This window comes from Calonectris borealis, chromosome 7, assembly GCF_964195595.1.
Source record: "Calonectris borealis chromosome 7, bCalBor7.hap1.2, whole genome shotgun sequence".
NCBI classification, from domain to species: Eukaryota; Metazoa; Chordata; class Aves; order Procellariiformes; family Procellariidae; genus Calonectris; species Calonectris borealis.
This window is the reverse complement of record NC_134318.1, coordinates 17,025,318-17,047,132: the sequence shown is the minus strand read 5'-3', so window position 1 is coordinate 17,047,132 and position 21,815 is coordinate 17,025,318. Positions and strand designations below refer to the sequence as shown.

At 42.1% G+C, this 21,815-nt stretch overlaps 1 protein-coding gene across 1 annotated transcript in view; it reads left to right on the top strand.

The window, feature by feature from the left end:
* The first annotated feature begins 6,883 nt into the window (after nt 1-6,883).
* The window catches only part of ZMIZ1 (zinc finger MIZ-type containing 1), a 312,000-nt gene continuing 297,068 nt past the window's right edge, over nt 6,884-21,815 (top strand). The window contains exon 1 of the mRNA XM_075154379.1: nt 6,884-7,246. The gene's annotated coding sequence lies outside the window, so the exon portion shown is untranslated. The remainder of the gene's footprint in view (nt 7,247-21,815) is intronic.

Sequence of the window (21,815 nt, the reverse complement as noted above, 5' to 3'; positions counted from 1 at the left end):
TAGAAAATGTTTTCCAGTGGTAGCAGCTTTTCCTGGCTACTTTGGTATCAACATTTGGCATTATCTGGTTGCTCGGCTCAGTGCATTCTTGAATCATTTTCAGGGAAAAAAAAAAAAAACTCCATAGGACTTAGCTTTTGGGAGCAGACCAAGAGTCTTTCTGTACTTTTTTCTAAATCTTTAACATTCAGATTTTTTCTGCATGAACAGAAATGTTCTTTGAAGCAGTTTATGCCATCATGGGGGGTGGAACACTTTAGTTGAGGAGTTTTTCCTGCTAGTACTTTCGAAGCGGGCTCTGGGTGTGGACATGCATCTTTCGAGCAGTCCTCTGCATCGTGTTTAGCTTTGGATGTGTCTGCGCCGAGCTCCAGAGCTATTATTACAGCTCATTTAAACAGACGCAAGGTAGTTTAAAACAAATTAATTTGAGTTCCAGTAGCAGGGCTGCTGCAGGGCTAAGGTTTTACTGGCTGAGTGTCTAGCCAGAGCTGGTGTTTCTGTGTGTTTCATGTTGATGTTTTTATGGCTGTGGCTCACCTACAGTAGCTGCTTTAGAGGTAGGTTAGCTAGGTCCTTGCATGCTGCAATCATACCCGGCTTGTCACTGAAGATTGTGTTCCCTCTTTGCTGCATTTTAAACCAGTGAATTTCAATAAAATTGCAGGGGATGAAAGTTGAGAGAGCAGCTTTGTAAGACGGGTCTTCAGTCCGTGCATAAAATAGACAAAAAATGGGATTTTACTTCCCTTCACTGGTAGCTGGCATATCGCAGCCAGGGAGGATGCCACCAGCTGGCATCTGTCTCCAGATTCCCCATATTGACAAGAGTCATTCAGAGCTGATAAAAACATTAGGTCTAGTCATAACTTGCCCCAGTAAAGGTTCACAGTAGCTTCAAGAGACTATCTCAGCCTCCGTCATTTTTCTGAGCTGAGGCTGTCGGTTTGGTGACGATTGGGGTTTTTCTGCACATTATCTATCTGTTTTACTGGCTCACTAGCTGGCGAGCAGCTTGAGGTGAAATCTTTGTCTCGTTGAAGTTGCTGGATGCTTTACTATTGACCTTAATGCTCCTTTTCTTCCCCATATGCCGTTGAATTAACATATATTTTAAATAGAGATCAAATCTGTAAACACTGTTGGGGTGGCCGTAACTGCTTTAGGCTGCCTGGCGTTGGATGTGATTGACGACGTTGTTACTGGCCCTTACAGGAGATGAGGGGAAGTGGATGGGCCTCGGTCCCTAAAATTGCCACTCCCACAGGTATTGCTACCTGTTTACTGCGAAAGACAGAAGCCTCCTTTCAACCATTCTGCTTCACGTTTTAGCCTCTCTCCTGCTGCCAAGAATATTTTTACTCAGCGTCAAGAGAAAATGAATTCATGCCTTCAGGATTTGTACTCTTTGCTCTGTGCTATATGATAGCAACCCAGTGAGATGCGCAAGTGGAAACTGCATTAATGATTGATAAAAGCTGAGAGCTGTTTAAATTTTTTTCCTGTTTAGTGACTATCAATAATTTAATGCATTTACTGTATGTTTTTAAGAAATAACACCCATATTACAGGCTTGGGTTTAATAGGCTAAATGATTCAAGCTTGAAAAAACACAGATTTCCGACATGAAGTGTATCCTCTTTTTAATTAAGACAGAAAAATATGAAATCAGGCTTGTAAGATGGAGATAGAGCTTGCAAAACCAGTGCTTCTGCATGTGCCCTCCCCACCCCGCATATCCTTCAGGCTGTTGTGTAGAGCTGGGTGCTCGCTCTTCCCCTGCAGAGAGTGGTGGCTGAGCTGGGTGAGAAGGTATCTGTAGTCACCTCAGCATGTGGCCCACCGACAGTGGCACGCAGGAGCCCACGCTGCCACCTCGCAGGGAGCCCCGGGACGATGCTGCTCTCCAGGACATGGCCATGCACCTGACTTTCCCGTCCCGTATGTCCTGGGTCCCGAGTCTCACAACAGCATTGTTATTTTAGCTGGTTCATCAGCACCCTGTCACCTAAGTCACTTGAGGAAGGTTGAGGAGCATGGCTTTTAAAGAAATAGTTGCTTCCTTCTAGATCTATCTTAGAAGGGAGAAATAAATGTTTTGAAAAATTATTCCCCCTCTGTTTCTTGGGAAGGGACCAAATTTTTAAAGTGATGAGCATCTTCCATTGTGCTTGGGTGCACTGGGTTTAACCCTCAAGGCTTTGTATATAAAATATGGGGTATAAAATCTTACTTGTGCTAGGTATGTACCTTTTTTTGGTGGTTAAGAGAAAATTAAATCTTTTTTTTGTTGTTGGTGGTCGTTGCAGTTAGACTGGTAAGTAAATGTCATGCATAGGTTGGTGTGTTTTAATAGGCATGTTATCTAAATGCATGCATATGAGTAGTGTTTCTGTAAACTTAGATTGTCACATAGACAAATGTCATTTTTGGGAAGAGCATTTTTTCATGATCCAAAGAAAGCAGATGGGGAAATACAGATAGATATAACATTTAAGCTGCAGAAAAGAATTGTGTAAACACCTCTAAATAAAGATATAGAAATATAATACATTTAGCATTTGAATAAAGGTGGTTCAAGTTAATAAAAATTATGCTTCTTGTTTAGGAACTATATTTCATGTAAGTAAAGCACAGTGTCTTACATTTAGACATCTATTGATGGGTAGTCCCACTAAGACCTGGGCAAATCAAAGGAAAATTTATTTAGGAAATCTGTGTTTTGATTCACTCTTACCATGTTTTTATCCTTTGTCTGTGCTTCTGCAACAATATTTTGATAACTTTTTCTTGGCTATTTGTAATAGATACTTGAGAAGAGCTTCCTGTCTCTGTGCAGATAGAGTTCTGGGAAAAAAGTATTTATGTTTGAAGAAGTTGTTTCTTCACAAATACCTCCAGTACAGGTGTTGTGGTGGAAGTGCTTACCCTGTTCTGTGGTTACAGACACATACACGCTTGCACACGCACATATGTGCATGGATAATAGGGATATGCTTTTAATTCATACTAAATTAAGTGAGAATTTGTGAATTTCTAGCTTGTTCTCTTTATGTTGCTGTAAGCAAGCGCTATGTTATATGTAGTTTCATTTCATACTGACTCTGTCCAAACTGTAAATACTACAAAATAGATTGGAGAAGGAACTTGCTGCAGGGGGAGGTGAGGTTCCTGGCTCAAAACACGGGGTTGAGAGTCCTGCCCTGAGAGTTGAGGGAGGTTGCCCAAAGTACCGGGGTGGTGCCACTGCCTTTAGTGGCAGAGATACTACAGACTAATATATTTTAGTAAGGTATGTGAGAGAGACTTGTGGTACTACTCTAAGAAATATTTTTAACTACAGGTTGAAAAAGAATGTAGCTGGAAAAAGGTCTTTTTCTGTTTTATCATGATGGTTAAGAGCAGGTATTTTTGTCTTCTTTTCTTAACTTGCTTGGTTGGTTTTTACAATGAGAAATTGAGAGTAATTTTTGCCTCAATAGATATTAGTGGAATAGTTATTTTATTATGTCTCCTAGATCAAGAGGTTGAAAAATAAACAGAAAAAAAGGAAAATAATTTTTTACTGTGATATAATCTTGACCTATTTCTGTTAGTGCACACTGAGTGCGCATATAATTTACCTGAAGAAAAGTAGCTGTTTGTTAAACGTAGATTGAAGAACCTTGAGAACACTTTTTTTTGCCCTGTAAATTGTGTGAGGTGGTGGTGATGTACTCCCCCCCTCCCGCCTTTTTAAACCCTGCTTTGCCTTATGTTGTGAACACGGTTTGGGGAGGGGGCTGTTACATACAGCAGCGCTCTGATCTAATTCCTTTCTCTAGTTCTTGTAATGGAAGTAATAAACATCATGGAGCTAGAAAATCCAATAAACTAGAAAATCTTCCAGGTTGGTTGCGTATAATGGAGGCTCCCAGTAACAGAGTAGTTCCCCAAAGGGCTGATGGGGGCTCCTGGAAAGGGTCAGGCAGGATAAGGTGAGCAAGCTCGTTGCTGCTGGAAGTGAGGGGAGTTACTTTCCCAAAACTCTTTATTTTCTGAACTTAAAAAGTCTCTTGATCAACTAAATTATGAACTAGATCCTGGCAAATGTCATGCAGAATCTTTGTGTTTAACTGTGGGAAGTGGTTTAGATTTGAGTAACACCTGGAAAAAACACTATTTTCATTGTGCAGCTGGAGGAATAAATCTGGCACTGATCCTCTAGAAAGAAGGATTAGTTTTTAGTCAAGATCACATTTCAGAATTCCTGGTCCAGGTTTCAGTTGTCAGCTCAGGTATTGTCCAGAATGAGAGTGCATAGTGTGAGATATAATGGAAACCCAGCTCTAGCTGGTGGAATTGAGGATTATTTTTATTAAGCTTGATATAGGAAAGCAACTTGGCTAAATCCACTGCAGAATTTGACTCACACACCATCTGAGGGTGTTTGTCTTAACATATGCCTCTTCGTTTATCTAATGTTGGTGTCAATGATTTGTTGGGTTTCGATACAGTGTTTCCCAGTTTTCTGTTTGTTTCCTTCCTGTAGTGGCTGTATACCCAAAACATTTTGATATTTTTCTTATACAAATTATCTCTGGCCCTGCCAGAAATTTAGTCCAGTCTTTTGGTATCGTAAGTCACTTAGCTAGGTTTCTCCACGTAGAATGTGAATTTTGGGTAATGCGTTATTTTACTTAATCTTATTTTTTTTTCTTGGCTGAGGATTTGAGAACAGAGCAATCTCACTTTCTTTGGGGCAAGTGATGTTGAGTCAAAGCAACAGCCCTAAGTGGTACTTAAGACAGATTTTTGTCTCCCTGAGAATGTTGTTAATGAACTTTAGATTTTTGCACGTAGCCTTCTTTTTTGTCACCTCTTGATTTTATGTTTGATTAAAAATATGCTTCCTCCAGATCTTGTATATCTGCTTTAAGTTATTTCTCCTACCAGTAAGAGGATGAAAGTGTAAAATTTTTAAGCACTTGAAATGTGCTTAACCAGTATATCAATTCTTAGCAGACTTCACCTGACATATGTGGGGGGTTTCTCTTAGCAGGGAGAAAAATGCTGTCTAAAGCATCCTTTTGATTTAATCATGAAAAAGAAAAGCAAATGATGCGTTTGATTTAGGGATACAAAACTAGTGTGTGGTTGAGAGGGGGATACAATTTTTTTTTTCTTCCTTGTATTTTGCAACCTGGTCTGTGCTGAGCTGCTCAGTAAGTATTGATTAGCGCATAGCCGCAGGCTGTACACATGTTAGGAGCAATTCACTGAGGGTCATTTCTGCTTCCGTCCTGTAGCACCGTTTCCCTCTTTTTAAAAAGTGTAACAATTTGAGTACTCCAGGTGTTGGCTTAAGTTGCTTTGCATCAATTAGTACAAGAGGGCTGAAATCTGACAGAAAGCAGAAATGTGACTGAGGGGTGTAAGGCATTGAGAAAGTGGAATTAAACAGCGTGGGAAGGTTTGCCTTTAGGGAACAGGTTGGGGAGGCAGGTTTTTGAGCAGGTACATTTTTGTGTCAGGATCCATTCTTTCGCGTTGTCAGATTATTGCTAGGCCTGTTTATGGGTGAACGTAACAAAGCAGAAGAGGTTTTGAATCACTGAACTTGTTCTTTCTCTCCTTAGTGCACATGTTCTGTGTGTCTTCTGTGATCTTTATTTAGTTTTTCATTGTTTATTTACACTGCCACTGTTACTTCATCAATTCTTTAAATCATTACCTATCTAGAGGGGAATCTGGACAGAATTATTCTTGCAGCTTTAAGTCTTGCTGACAGGAGGAGAGAAGAAGAGAGCTTTTGTCCCCTAGAGAAATGCAGGAACTGTGGCCATTTAGAATCGGACAGACATGGTTGGCTTTGAGGGAGGTGCTGTGATGGGAGTGCTGCCTTTTATGTTGTTTCCTATCCGTTGGGGCCCCTTGTATAAAATCTCTTTCGGGAGACTACGATCCGTATGCAGTTGCATGCTGTTAGCAGATGGGATAATTATCTTTTTGAGGGATGATAGAGGTGTGTAGGGAAATGTAAGGTAGCATAGACTTTTTTCCAAATTGTGAGAACTTGCATTCAGATTTTCCATGGGACAGAAAAGGGTAGAGTTTTCTGTATGAATATAAGCCAACAAAATGTGATGGAGAACAGACTGGATGTGTTTCCCTTTGCTCATTCCCTGTGGAAAACCTTGATTGCCATTTCCTCAAATATGTTAATGTCTTGCATGCACCCTTTAAAATCATTTTCCACTTGATTTTCCTGCCTTTCATCAGAGGCAGGTATTGGAGGTAGGGAGGGGCCCATTAAATCTGGGTGTCTGTAATTCTCTTTAAATTCATGTTAGGAGTAGGGCAGAGAAAGAGATATGGTCTGAGGTGAGGGATCATGGTTTTACGGGAGTGAAGCTGGATTTCTAAATGGTACCTTTAGTCACAAAAAGGCTTTGTGGTTCCCTTTCCCTTCATTCTGATACTTAACATTTTTTTCTCCTATTGTTACTGGAAGATTTAATATAGCTGGAATAGGTTGTCTTAAGAAAATAGATTGTCTTACAAAAAAGAGTAGTTGAATTAAAAAGAAATAGAAGTTATGATGAGTTGCATGTACCTCATAATTCTAGGTATGATCCTTGCAGGGAAGAGTACATAAACACTTGAATGTCAGTATATACCTGTATGTTCAGTATGCGTATTGGAATTTGCCTTTTGCCAACTATTTTGATAGTAAATGTGGCTCATTTGAATTTTTACAGAAGTGGGTGTGAGCTTGGCTGAAGCATATTTACTTAGTAGAATGAGTGCTCAAGAATATTTTTGAATGGGACTTTATCCCATTCTAGTATGGAACTTTATCCTGTTCTGCCATGAATCCATCTTTGTTTTTCTTGGTAGTAGGTGACTTGACCTTCATATTCCATATTTTGATAAGGTGATGATAGAAGGAGATAATTCAGGACAGTTCAAATTGGTGTTTTGGAACTGGAGAAGGAGAGGCACAGTAGCTCTTCCAAGGAGTTGTAATCTGTAGCCTTTTCAAAAAACACGAAAGCTAATACTTATTTGTTTCTTTTTTTCTTCTTTTTTTCCACCCTTTAGGAAATACTGTTGTGCTGAGGAACAAAACAGCTCCCTGCTCCTTTTTTTTTTTTCCTTCTTTTCTTCCCCCCCCCCCCCCCCCCCCCCCCCCCCCTTCTCCTTTCTTCTTGCCTGAATTAGAAGCTCCGGGAATGCACTAATTGGCGGCGGCCTGTTCAGAAAGGTAAGAGGTAATTGTTATCTGCTTTTCGAGGTGTCTTGCCTACTCAGCTCCATCTGGAAAGGAGGGTGATGTTAGAAGAAACTTGTCTACATAGAGTTTAGACAAGTCTTCTGGTTAATGTGGATTGCCCTTCTAACGGTGTGATGCAAACAGCAGGTTTGTGCCCTGCTCACTCTACTTCTACGTGCAGGATACAGTCCCTTAGGGAAAAACTAGAAGACGAGATACATTTTAAATGCTTGCAGAGAAAAAAAATTACGTAACTGTTGTATTGCAGACTGATTAACTAAATCTTTGTCTGAATATCAGCTTAGATGAAAAGACAGTGAGTTAGGTCTGGAGAAGCCAAGTTGAAGAATCGTGTCTCAAAAAGGGCTTCTTTTATTATTATCATACATGTACATCTAATCAGATAAATATAGATTTTTGGTTGTTTAGTTGTTTTGGTTTTTTTGGGGTGGGTTTTTTTGTGTTGGTTGTTGTTGTGTTTTTTTTAAACCTGATTGTCTTCTCTGGGGTCCTTTATGGTTTCATGGCTGGTTGTAACACTGACAGATAAGATAGGAACCAGCTGGAACCCCGGCTCTAGCTCAGAATGGTGTGTTTTGTAAGGAGCTGGAAACAGATGGCAATTCTTCACCTCTCCAGACTTTTTTAGTTTTGGGCAGAAGTGCAAAATGTGGTGGGTGAGAGTTCAAATGCAGTGCCTTTTTTGTAATACTTCTAAGCAATTAAATTTTGTAGTTATCTGGTGATGTGATCCACATGTAATCCATGTCCGTCTTTCCACTTCAAGACATTCAATTTATGTGTCAGGATATATAAAGTACAAAAAATTAGTGCTGTGATTCATAGAGCATCCTGAGCTGCATGAGTAGACTTAAGTCAGTTGCTAGACAAATTGCATATACATTTTAGTACCAAAACTCAATGTTTAGATTTCTATTTGCTTAGGAACTGGCTGCAGTGCTTTGAGATGTCATTTCCCATTCCATCTCTGTGATAGACGTTAATGCTCCTTGTAGTGGAGGCAATATCTTCTGTCTAATCCTCAGCCATTCCGGTTCACAGCTGATGTCTTAACTTAAACTAGCTCTGAGAAGGGGTTTATGCTAACTTGCCAGGCTCTGAATTGGGGAGGCCAATGTGTGATACAAATTTTTCTGCCAGATTTGCTCTGTGGTGCTAACCTTTGTGAAGGGTTTGGGAAGACGGTGAGATGCAATAATGTCTTAAATTGCCTCAGTGAGATTTGTTGAGTTCATTTGTCAGACCCCCTCAGACTGACTAAGTACAGTAACTTACCAAGAATAACCTGCAGACAGGTAATGTGCCTTGGGATGTTCTCTTTCTCATTCTCCATCTCATTCTTGACGGTGCAGAGGCAAGCCAAGTCTGCCAGCTACCAGCTGCCTGGCTACCTTCTGCAATAAAGCTAATGACCTAATGGGCAAATGTTTCTTGGAGACCTTCCGCTGAAGCAGAGACAAGGAGAAACATACAGACCAGCTAAAGGGTTCTCAAGGAGTTTGCAATTTCCCCAGGGCTCCTTCTGTGTAATTACCTGTCTATCGCTTTGTCTCCTATCTTTTAATGCAGGAGGAGTGTCAGACTCCAGGCCGCTAATCTTTGTTACTGTGGAAAGGCTGGTTACACTCCTTTTTTTGCACTTCAAAAATGGCAATCGCTGGTCCCCAGCTGATTCCCTGAATCTAACTTAAAAATGGATGATAGCTTTTCTCCTTGGTGCCAGACTAAATAATACAGCTGCCTGTGCTGTTGCAGGCAGGCATTGCCTCCGCCACTGACGCTGCAGCGTGCTGAGAGGAGGAGCCTGCAGTAGCTGCCTTGTGGCCTCTGAACCTGTTTTCTTCCAGACAACTGAAGGCTCTGTAAAATTCCTTTGAAAAGCAGAATTTTGGGGCACACTGAGACGTGGGAGGCTTGGCTGAGCTGCAGGTGTGGAGGAAAGCCGCTATTAAGATTTGTAGCTCCAGCCGAGTTTTTGTAGTTTCTGAATGCCTTCAAACTCGCTGGGTTGGGGGCTGAGGGAAGCACAAGCTTTGCAAGCTGTTTTGCAGGATTGTGGGCATCAGTTGTTGTTATGGCCTCTCTCCCAGCACGCATCTTACGCAGTGATGTGCAGTGGAGACAAGTGCCTCTGCTCAATTCATAGGGTCAACTGAGAGGCTGTGCGCAGCCCGCTGCCATTTCTCTCTGGCTGGACGCATCTGTTTGCCCCGCTGGCGCGGCACTGGAAATGTGGAGGGGATTCCCTGCCTGCTGCTCCCCTCCTCCTTCCCCTGCATGTGCTTCCTGAGTTGCAACGTGTCAGACGGATCATCCCTCCGAAGCCGTGGTTTGGGAACGGCTCCAGCACAAACACCTTGCTCTGTGCACTCCTTTCCATCCTCGCGAGGAGCGGGAAACTGTCCCCGTGTTGGACAGGGTCCCTTTCCAGCTGCCGCAGCGACTTGTATGCTGTTGCTAAACTCCTTTATGGTACCTTTGTAAAACATGCTTTAACTGTCTGCAAATGTATGGCATTTAAGCAGCAGAGTCTGTATTATCAAATGCAGTCATGCAGGCTGTGTTCCTCGGGGTGAAAAGCTTTGGGAGGAGAGGCTGGATGTGATAGTGAAATTTGAGAACCAAAGCAAAAGGAAATTCTTGCCCATGTGTTGGACTGGAGCAGGTTCAGGGAAGGTGGAGGATGGGGAAGCATATATCCCTTTCTAGACTGGAAACGTTGAAGGGAGATAGAAAGGAGAGGAGAAGCAGGGCAGGGACAAGGCAACAAAAGATCAAACTGGCTGGTGGCCCACAGTTTGCTGTGTTTTGTTTGCTGCCTTTAATGCTATGCTTTCCTCCCCCATTTCTTCTAATGAAATTTGGGCAAAGATAACTTTCAATTTTTTTGTTCATTGAAAAAGCAACCATACCTCCATTCAGATTGTTTCAGAAGCATCTAGAATGCATCTAGAGTGCATCTAGAATGATGATGTTGCACTGATTTTTGAAAGAACTTTCATTTCCCTTATTATTTCCCTGTTTTCCCCTCTCTCATTTGTATCAACCTGAACCATCACCAAAGGAAAGGTGATACTGCTGCTAGCTAACATTTCAGGTGGGTGGCACTGTGTATGTTAAGCAGCATGCCTGTAATGACTTACTTGTAAGGGGGAAGCTTACTCTGTTTGTTTGTATTTCTCTTTTCATATATAAATCAAGTTCATAGCTCTTGAGCCTTTGTGAAGTGTTTCAAAAAGGTGTTTCTTTCAAGTCTTGGGTTCCCCCCCCATCCTCCTCAGTCCTTTGAGGTAAGTTTGGGGTTAGGATTTTTCATTCAGTGACTGTATTCAGTAAAATGAAGTGTCTGTCAAAGCTGTATTGCACCTTAGGAGAGGATGACAGGTTCTTCCAGAGTCCTCAGTTTGCAAAGCCTTAACTGTCTCCCAGTTTAAATCAGGACTTTACCACAGCTTAAGGCCTTTAAGTACTTAATTAACTTTATGTTAACAATGAGCCTGTGCTCTCTTGTTTTTTAATGAAACCTTTGATATTTTTATGATTTTCATTTCATGAAGGTTATAGGTTTTAATTTTTTATTCTGATACGGAGAAGATTTAAATCTCGAAAAATTTATTGGAGAGGAAAAACAATTTCCATCCCAGCAGGTCATTTGTATGTTTAGAATCTGTTTACTATGCAGTGTGTTTAAAAAAAAAAAAAAAAAACAAACCACCAAAAAAACAAAACAAAAAAACCCAAACCACCCAAAAAACCCCAACAACAAACAAAAAAACCCCACCAAAACCAAAAAAACAAACCAACCAACAGCTCCCCCCCCAAAAAAACCCAACAACAAAAAAAACCCCAAAAAACCAAAAACCCCCCAAAAGCTGGATGCTTATTTTATACCTCAAAAAAAATTGTTTTAAACATCTTTGATGGTTTTAAATGCACATTCACAGGAGTTGACAGCTGAAATTAACTTGTTCTTAAATCACTTCTTTCATATACAAGGTCTAAGAAATATTAAGAAGCAGGGTAAAAATCTGGTATATCTAGGCACAAGGTTAAAATGGTAGTAAGAGCCGTGATTTTGAATTTTCTTATCCTTTCAGTTGTCTGGGTCAGCCCTTTTCTGAGGGCAGACTTCACAGGTCCCACAAAGTGAATAAGTAAATAGGGTTGCGGGGAGAGGTGGTGAAAAGACTGCAAAGGGTTGCCTCAGGGCATCTGTATCTGTATGGAGGGCTTGAAGGTATTGTCTTCCCCATGTAGTGTAGCTATGGCAATGACCATTTGTTGTCACTGGTTAAAACCCTTCAGTTCTTTAGTGTTAGCAGAGCTAGCTCTGGGTCGCTTGGCTTTCCTCCAATTTCAGCAGTTATGGTCTGCCTGCCTCAGTTGTCCTTAACGCAGTGGAGTTTTCGGTACTCCTCACAGATGTTGTGTTTGAGGTGTACAGACCTACTTCTGAACATAAAACTGAGTTTACTTACTTAGGAGTAAGTCCTACGTGTAGTGGCGTGTAGTGGCTGGGGCCTCCCCTTCTTTCCTACTCCACCACCCTGACGAACTGCAGTTGGGTCATTGCTCGACTCCTCTTCGCATCCACTCCCAGGGGTTGAAGGGATGCTTCTGGAGGCTAGATGTCTGCCCACCATCGCCCCTAGTGTTGCAAGTAATTGCCCTGAGCATTGAGGTGGCTTCTTATGCTCTCTGGAGCTTTGTAGGCCTCCTAGGAGAAGCTCTGGCTTGAGGTACTTGCAGTGGCTGCTGCAGAGCAGTGGGAGTGCAAATTGACAGTCTGTAGGAAGAGTTTTTGGAAAGAGCCTGTGGTGCTAATCCATAATTGAGGGCTGAGAGGAACAAAGTGTAACACATGGGTATTCGTGTAGGTGGCAGGTTTTGGTATTTTGCTTTTGCTTATATTACCTGTTAGTCCCTCAAAGAAAGCTGGAAGGCCCAAATCAGATTTGAATGTTGTTGAAGTTAGCAATGGAAAAAGACCTGGTTTGTTGCCTGATTTCCTTACAAGTGATGACTGTTCTCTTCTGCTAGGGAACGACCCATCTGGGTGCTTATTGCTCCATCCTTAGGCTATGCAAAGATGTGTGTGAATTCCTTATATATTTCAACAATTTGCCCATTCAAAAAAAAAAAAAAACCAAAATGCAAAAAAAACCAAAAAACCCAAACCAAAACAACAACAAAAAACCCCCACAGAACCAAAAAACAAACCAGCATAATTTTTCTTCCCTAAAACAAGTGTTTTAAAGTATGAACTGAAATAATGAATTGATGTTTCAAAACCATGTTTCCCAGTTTTGTTTGTCTCTTTTCTACTGTGTCTGATATACGCATGGTTAAGGTCTAGAAAATGTGGTGCTGCCTGGGGCGTTGGGAGGACTGGGTGCTACTTACAGTTCAGGTGGTGGTGCCAGGATCGTTCATCCTGCTTCATCCCTTTTGGGCTTTCCCCATAGGAAGACTCCTGTTCAGTTAGCCCAAGCATTACAGTAGGGAACTGCACTAACATCTTGTCAGCTGCAGGACAGAACATACTTGATCCTGCAGGAAGCCTTGTGTTATAAAGAAATTTTGTCTAGAAAATTCTATACAGATTTGAACTGGCTGGGTAAATTTATACTGGGAAGTGCTTTGTAACATGTGGTTTGAAATATTTTTTGATCCAGTGCTGATGGTCTTAAAAGCCAGATGAAGTGTATCAGTGACTCATGGTCACTTACTGCCCTGCTGTGTGATGTAAACCAGATCTTCCTTTGGTGCCTTCCCACATACAGCCTTGTCTGGCTGGACCGTGAATTTCAGGCTTGTGCATATACTCAATGGTTCATAACCTAAACAGGCTCTTTTGTTGAAAGAGATCTCTTGAATTGCTTGTAACATAAATACTAAGTTTCAAGTTGCTGTGGTAATATTCTACCCATGGTTTACCCTGATTGAACAGGAATTTAGACCTAAATGTTAAGGTGACCCAGGAACTTTTATTTCCACTTCCCCTCAAGTACTTCTCCCCGACTTCTCCCTCAAACTATGAATTTGTTACAGTTTTAGGCCTAATGATCTTTATGTTCTCTCTGTGGGCATTGTTGCAAAAGAATGGGTGCTTAACTTGACAAGGAAGATAAAGGAAGAAAAAGGGAAGGTGGGTGTGGTTTTGGCCGTGTTCTTTTTTTTTTTTTACTTCCCAAACACCTTTGGGTATTTGTGACGTTAATAAAATCAGTTGAATAGAGATGAAAATTGGGTATGTGAAGGGAAGCACTGTTTGCCAGCAAAATGAGCAGCTATGATATATTTCAATCTTCAGATGCTTGGCTAAAGAATGGTAACATAAGTTTTTCACTGCTAGAAATTGAGATTTTGGCGGTAATATGCAACTGTGAAATCTGTAGGCATATACTGTAGCAGAAGCTGTCTTTATTCATATACAGCACATGGTATTTGGCTTGGGAGAAAGTTCGCTCTCTAAGAAAGTTGGGTTTTTGATGGAACTGACTGCTGTTTGTGCTTCATATTTAAAATTATTTTATTCTGGAAAGACAAATGAGTTGTATGTATTAATGGTACTGTTGTTTTTTCCCCTGTTCCTAGCAACTCAGTGTATTTCCCGAGCTCTTTCTTCTTTCCATGCTGTTTCTTTCCAAGCTTGTGATCGTAATTGCAGTGAGAAGTAGATGATATCCATCTGTATATTCCAGCAGGGAAATTGAGCCTTGGATGAGTTTTGGACTATGAGACCTTTCCTTCCTCACCTCTCTCTATAAAAGCCTTTTTAGTATACTTGAAGGGTACTGGGGGTGTCAGTCCAAATGGCCTAATAAGATACTGCTGGTATAGGGAGAATGGAGAATAAAAGGAAAAGGATGGAAGTATGCAAGTGGTGGTTCACCGGTGTCACATTAATAGAATCCTCAAATCAAGTGCTCATTCATTTTAACCAGAGGTTAATTAATCAGAGTGAGTAGATAAAATGATAAGCTGCTTTTAATGAAGTGAAGCAGATTTATTAGCAGTAAGCAAAATGCAAAATATTTGGTCTCTGGCACATGTGGTTTGCATAGGGACTGTGGTTTGCCACCAACTTTGGAGTGCACTAGCCTTTTTCTTTCTGCACTCTGCAGGCTGTGCTCTCTGTGTGTTTCAGCATGTGGCCAATTCAGAACGCAGGAGATGGAATCAAATCAGAAGCAGGTATAACATTTTTAAAACAGAAGAAGAAATGTTCCTTACAGATCTTTCTCTATGCCAGAGACTAGCATTTGCCAACTTTCATACTTCAGATGCTGTTATTTTTCTTTGGAGATAGCAGGCTTTATGCATACACAGCAAGCAAGCAAACAAAAACCCTGTGTGAATGTACAAGAGGGTGACGCTGTTTGAAAGGCAGCAGTATGATACTGCCTGGTAACTGCTAACATAGCCTGAAACCAATCAGTAGTTATCTACCAATTTGCAACTTAGGAACAGAAATGCACGAGGGAGGTGCTACTTGCGTAGCAAAGCCAAAGGAGGGCCAAAGCCAGCATGTCACTAGCTATTAAACTGAAGCAGACTGACTTACTGTTGTTCAAATGGTCTCCTGCCCTCAGCAGTGCATCTGTGCCGTTGTGGTGTTCCCCAGTGTCTCTACTGACGAGCTGTAGAAGCCATCAGATATGTACAATGTGCAATGTGCATGGCAATGCAGGGCTGCAATAGGAAAAACCTAAGAAGTCCTAGATTAAGTGAATGACAAAAAGAACGCACATGTATAAAGAGAAAAGCTTTGTGGAATGACGAAATCATTTACTCTGGGCTAAATTAAATTAGTGTAAACGTCCACATTTAGGCATGAAATTAACTTCACTTATGACTATGTGTAAAGATCCTTTTTCAAGTAAACTCAAATTAGCAATTTGTTCATAAAAGTCACCTCACAGCAAACTCCTTACAAACAAGTGATGCAATAAGTTTACGGTAGTTCTGTGAACTGGAGAAGTTGAGCTGGTAGATAACGTGATTTGAGAATAGGATGCTGGCAAGTAAATTTTCTTCGCCCCCCCCCCCCCCCCCCCCCCGCCTTTCCTTAAAAGAGTGCGCTTCCCACCGCCATTCAAGTGTAAATCCCTTTGCAACAAAGGGGAGGCTGGCAGCTTCGCCGGTTCAAGAGTATAAGTGATCTCACATGCTTCAGTTGAAAGGTTGAATCCCTGAAACGGAGAATGCTGCTATAGAGGGAAACTCTCAAAAGGCTGGTGAGAATGGCAGGGGGAAAAGCTGTTGAGATCCTTGAAAGCACACTGGCAATTTTTGTCTTTAGCATAAAATGACCTAGAGATGAGTTTGACAAAGGGAAAGCTGCTGTTCAGGTGAGGCTGCGATCACCAGCTCTAGGAGTTGGATTTTACTGTCCCCCTTGGGAACACAGCATGCTGCTCTACTTGCCAGCACTGTATGTGGTGCCAATATTTTGTCTACAGTATGCATTGAGGCCCTCTTAGTTTTCCTATTTGGATTTTTCTTTCTAACAACTTTGTGTTGTGAGCCTTAAAGCTTCAGAAGTGTAACTTCTGGGTATGCAAAATAGAGTACGAAATCTTGGACCTTGTCTGTATACTGAAAGGATGAGGTTAATCTAGCACCTTCTAAAAACCTTGTAAATATTTGACTGGCTACTTGGCAACACAGCTGAACTGGTTGAGTTAATGCTTAATGTGAGGGTGGGCCTGAAGTGCATGACTTAGGTGATGGGCCCGAGGGTCACGGTGTGAGCAGTAGTCCCCCCTGAAGACATCTGTGCTCCCTGCTCCTTGTCCTCCAGGACGGCCACCCCCCAGGTCTGCAGGCAGGAGGAGGTGTGAGATAGCTGTGTCCACTCCGGGCAGAGTCAGCCGGGTGTGTTCAGATGGCAGTGAAATTGGTTTGGGCTGTCCCGCCTGACTTTCTCTGCCCTGATGCTTTTGCTGGTCTAGCAACAGTGTGGTAATCTCTGACTTTCAGGTGAGGGTGAGCATCTGAGGCTCTAATCTGAGGCTCTCTATAACTACATCTGGATTTGGAAGAAGGTTTTTATGCATATATAAAAATGGCACCAGTAGGCAATTGTTAGTGACTGGTCACTGGGGAGCAGCAGCCTAGAGATCAGTGACAAATCTAGACCTGAGCGTGTTAGAAATTTAAGAAATTGTAGGTTCTGATACCTGTTGTACGTTCATGATTTAAAAATACCCCCTTGTATTGTATTGCTGCAGTGTTCTGAATGAAATGCTTCCTGGGGTTGGAAACTTAGCACAAAGATTACATAGGAAATGTTTGCAGCTTTATGAACAAGTTGAATTAAAATCTCCTGCTTTGTTTTATGTGAACTAATCAGTGCAAGACAGCTTTTGCTTTTCTGATGTAAAGATTGCTCATTCATAACATTGTACCACCTCAGTCCTTCCAAGTGGCAAGAGCCTGAAATGTCAGTGCAAATGGGCGAAGATCCTTTCAGAGAACCTCAGTATCATAATAGAGCTGAAGCATCATTTAAAAATAAGTACTTTTCTTTTTTAACTAGCTACGGATTGTTTAGGTGTAATGACTGTACCATATAATACTTGTGCCCAGTACTGCTGTTGATTGAGGATCCCAGCAACCTATTAGTTTGACTTAGAGACAAGCATAGCATAATCCAGTAATTGCATAAAGAAGTAGCACTGCCCCACCTACTGCTCCATGAGATGGAAATGAGCAAAACTTTGATTATTGAAAAATTAACTTGTTACATGGCATTAAAAAACTATAGCTCTTTCTATAGCTGTGGGTTTTTTAACTTGTTTAAAAAAAAAATATCCATTTGTTAATTTCTGGCAATAGTTTAGTAGGGATTGTACTTAGAGTATTTACCCGATCTAGACAGCTATGGAGGCTTTAAAAATACCCACAGCCAATTTCAGAGGAACTGCTTGCCAGTATTGGCATTGGTAAATTCAGAAAGGAAGGAAAAAACCTCATAAATGAAAGAACAAAGCATGTAGCTGTCTCCAGAGCAAATACAGCAGATGATTAATGTATCTGAATGGTGTAATTGAGAGTGATGGTATCTGATCATGTGACATTGTGCTGTTTTTTGGCGACTGCTCGGATTTTTTTGGCTCTTGGGGTTCCCCAAGTGTCTCAGTCTAGGCCTGGCATAGAACACTGTATGCATCTGTGGTTAGGACTCAAATTTAAGTTGTGTGATACAGTCTTACATAAGTCCCCAATTCTTGGTTGAAAAGAAATGAAAATAGTTGCATATGGTGCTTGCAGAATCCAGTTTTGACACACGCCACTCCCCCCGCCCTCCCCAGTATAAAGAATCTGTAAAAGGATATTTCCTTTCAGACACCATTGGTCCCTGTGGTGGGTTGACCCTGGCTGGACGCCAGGTGCCCACCAAGCCGCTCCATCACTCCCCTCCTCAGCTGACAGGGGAGAGAAAATACAACGAAAGGCTCATGGGTCGAGATAAGGACAGGGAGAGATCACGCACCAATTACTGTCAGAGGCAAACCAGACTCGACTTGGGGAAAATTAATTTAATTTATTACCAATCAAATCGGAGTAGGATAATGAGAAATAAAACCTAAATCTTAAAACACCTTCACCCTTTCCTTCTTCCCAGGCTCAACTTTACTCCTGAATTCTCTCCCTCCCCCCCACCAGCGGTGCAGGGGGACAGGGAATGGGGGTTGCAGTCAGTTTATCACATGTTGTCTCTGCCGCTCCTTCCTCCTCACGCTCTTCCCCTGCTCCAGTGCGGGTCCTCCATGAGGTCACAAGTCCTGCCAGCAAACCTGCTCCAGCATGGGCTTCCCACCGGGTCATAGTGTCCTTTGGGCGCATCCATCTGCCCCGGCGTGGGATCCTCCACGGGCTGCAGGGGGATATCTGCTCCACCATGGACCTCCATGGGCTGCAGGGGGAGAGCCTGCCTCACCATGGTCTTCACCAGGGGCTGCAGGGGAGTCTCTGCTCCGGCGCCTGGAGTACCTCCTCCCCCTCCTTCTTCACTGACCTTGGTGTCTGCAGAGTTGTTTCTCTCACATATTCTCACTCCTCTCTTCTGACTGCTGTTGCTGTCGTGCAGGTTCCCCCCCTCCCCCCTTCTTAAATATGTTATCCCAGAGATGCTACCACCATCGCTGATGGGCTCAGCCTTGGCCAGCGGGCGGGTCCGTCTTGGAGCCGGCTGGCATTGGCTCTATCGGACATGGGGGAAGCTTCTTGCAGCTTCTCACAGAAGCATCCCTGTAGCGTCCCTGCTACCAAAACCTTGCCATGCAAACCCAATACGGTCCCCATACACTTAGTGCACCTTAATTAACTGCAGCTACTTTATACCTTATGTCAATAACTTGGTAGCAAGTATCTTTTAATTATTTGTGAAATTATTTTAATTTTAATTAGTATGACACCTGCCTAATAACAGATTTCCAAGAAGTAAGTCTTTGCATATGGTTAGTATTTCAGATATAAATTCAAAACTAAACAAGTGCTACTGGAATAGTAGTGATGATGTGCAGCTGAATTTGGTGGTTCATCTTGATTTTGAAACCATTCCTCACACACAATGTCTATGTTTTTGGTTCGGGTTTTTTTACATGCTAGAAGTTACTTTATATACCCATTCGTAGGGAGTTTGGTAGTCTCCATCTTCTTGTCAATAGACAAAAAAAGTGGGTTTGTGGCAGATACTTTCTGATTCCTGAAGATCAGTTTTGAAAATAAAGTAGTATTGTATTTTATCTCATTTGACAAAAATGTCTCGGAAGAAAATAAGTGTTCAAGAAGGCTTGTTGGAAAAAATCTGCTCCACCTTGCATCCTAGTAAGGAGGTTTGCCTCCAAGGGACTCCCTAGGGAAGGGTTCAGTGCATTTGATTCCCATGCTCCTAATCCAAACAAGCCGTAAGGGGAGATACTGGAGATGATAAGGTTTGAGAAAATGGTGTTTTGTCCTGATGCTATGTGGCCTGTGATCAGAGCACCTCAAACATAATTCCTACACCTTCTTCTGAAAAGATCTGCTAGTGGGCAGACACCCTTGTGGGCACTGAGCACAGCCCCAGCTGGCAGGTGTTACTTTAGGTCCTTTTATAGCAGGACACAGTGCTGGAAAAGAATATAATTCTTTACAACCTATTATCAAATGGAGAATTGAGATCCGGGCAGTGGTTCTTCTGAAGGACCACGGCTTGTCACGAGCTCAACCTAGATTCAAGCGAAGTCTAGCATTTGCTTCCTGAAAGTGTTCGGCAGATGCCATTGTAAAATGAAAGACACTACTGGGCCACTACAAATGTCAACCCTGTATTTCTAGCTGAACACATGGATGCACAGAAAAGCAAAGTTATTTCCCTGCAGTCCCCTGGCAAGTAAATGACATAGCTGGGAATAGAACGGAGATTTCCTGATGTCCATTCCCCTCTTATAATTACCAAACAGAGCTTTCTTCTTCTTCACTGTAAACATGAATCAAGCCAAATGGCATGCACAATTAGCTATTTTTCCAGCAAAGCTGAGGGGGGAAGAGGGAAGGAGGAGGGGACCAAAGCAATGAAGGGGGAGGGGAAAGTCATTCAGGGACAACTGTACTTGCTGGGGGCACAGTTTAATAACCGCGCTGAGTGGAAGGAGCAGCCTGTGCTGCAGATGCATTGTTATCTGCAGAGTCCCCGATCTGGGAGAGTGCTGCAAAAGGTTTAATGCAAATCCGAGACCTCTGCCATTGTGTGAGACAGATTAGGGCTCATTTGCATTCTTTCTCCTATAATAATTACCTAGCAAGGAGTGCCTGTTACCATTAGCTTCATTCTGTTTGCCTGTGATAACGCCATCAGCAATCTCTTCTCCACGGATTATGGACACTGTGAGGAAGGGCAGTGGGCCAAAAAAATAAAAATAAAAAAAAATCTGTTAGAGAGAGTAGTAGAAAAATGTGAATGCTGAAAAATTAAAATGCAGATAATTGTAGAAATAACCGTTAAATATAGCTGGAGAAATACAGCGAGCTGAAGAGTAAAAGTCAATATTAATCCATGATATTGATGAGGTGTATAGTTTCAAATACCAGTTTAGAAAAGCCAGCACAGGATTTTAACTGAGCTTTATCTATGGTGCTTCAGTAGTTTTGTCCTGGTTTTGGAATTGGCTCAAATTGTTCTAAAATTAGCACAATTAGGGATCAGTGTTATCGAGATAGAAATGTTAACAGTCTAAAAATGATATGATGCATCAGAAATTCAGGTAAAATTCAGCAAACTTAGTGCAACTTTGGGTCTGGAACTCAAGCAAAGCTTACAAATAAAGGCAGATATTTGGTTTTTTCCTGTGATTGGTTGGTTGTTTTTAAGATGTGAGGAGTTAAATAGGAGAAAAGGAATGCAACTAAACATGGAAGACTGAGGATGCTAAAATCAGCTATTCCCTCTACACACGTGAAATCCTCGTGACCAACAGTTGCTGTTCTTGCCATTTGCTCTCCGTGTGGTTTTTGCTCTCGGCGTCCTGCTGAAGGAGTCGCTGGGGTCACTCTACGAGAGGCAGAGGGCCCTGAGGTTCCCCATCCGCCTCTGGTGCCTTGTGGCAGCCCAGTTCTGGCAGCCAGGCTCTTGCCTTGAAGCCCAGCCTTGAGCCTGCACCGCAGCAGCGGATTGCAGCTGCTGGGGATAGAGATGATGACCTGTTTCAGGGCCTTGCTGTGTGTGAGGTGGTGCAAGGTCCTCTTTGGATCCTGCTAGTGCAGGATTGAGCGGGGACTCGGTTTGGAAGAAGAAAACATGCCTGATATTCCACATTCACATCAACATCAGGGAGGGAGCAGCAGGAGTGGTAGCCTCCATTTTGGTGCAAGTCCCCCCTGCTGGTATTTTTACAGTAAGGTAATTCCATCTTTCACTGTGGTGGAGTGGGGAAGCAGGAAGCCAAATCAAAGCAACTCTGGCTTTAATCTGTAAGCAGCCATCTTAAATGTATTTAAATATATGTAAGCTTATTTTTGATCTGGAGCAGGCTATCAAAATGATGAGTCACATAGTTGTGCAGTTTTGGGTGGTTTTGGTTTTTAAAGTGATTTTTGAGGGCATGCTACCATATTCACCTCGTCATCGACGTGGAAGCTGCGGAATGCCAGGGATGCTGCCTGAAAAGTCGGTCGTGGCTCTGCGGGGAGAGAGTGGTGTGGGGTTGCCAGGGGTTGTGTAGGTGAGCTGTTGGGCAACTAATGAACTAACTGGTAAAAGCTTTGGTAACTGTGGCTGGCACCATTTCTGCTGTTAAGGATTTGGGAGGGTATTGTGTTGCCTGTAAAACATGACACAACTCACATGTGTGAGCATACTTAGTGTATAACCAAGTTTTCCAGCGTTTTTCCCTTGCTGTTGGATTTACAAAGGTTCCTTTTTTCCCCCTTTCTCAATGATAAAACAAGGGATAATTATTTCTCTGTGAAATCCTAAACAGTTGAAATACTTTTCAGACTATGGGCTCCATGTAATACATATGTGTTGAATAATAAAGGAAAATATTCA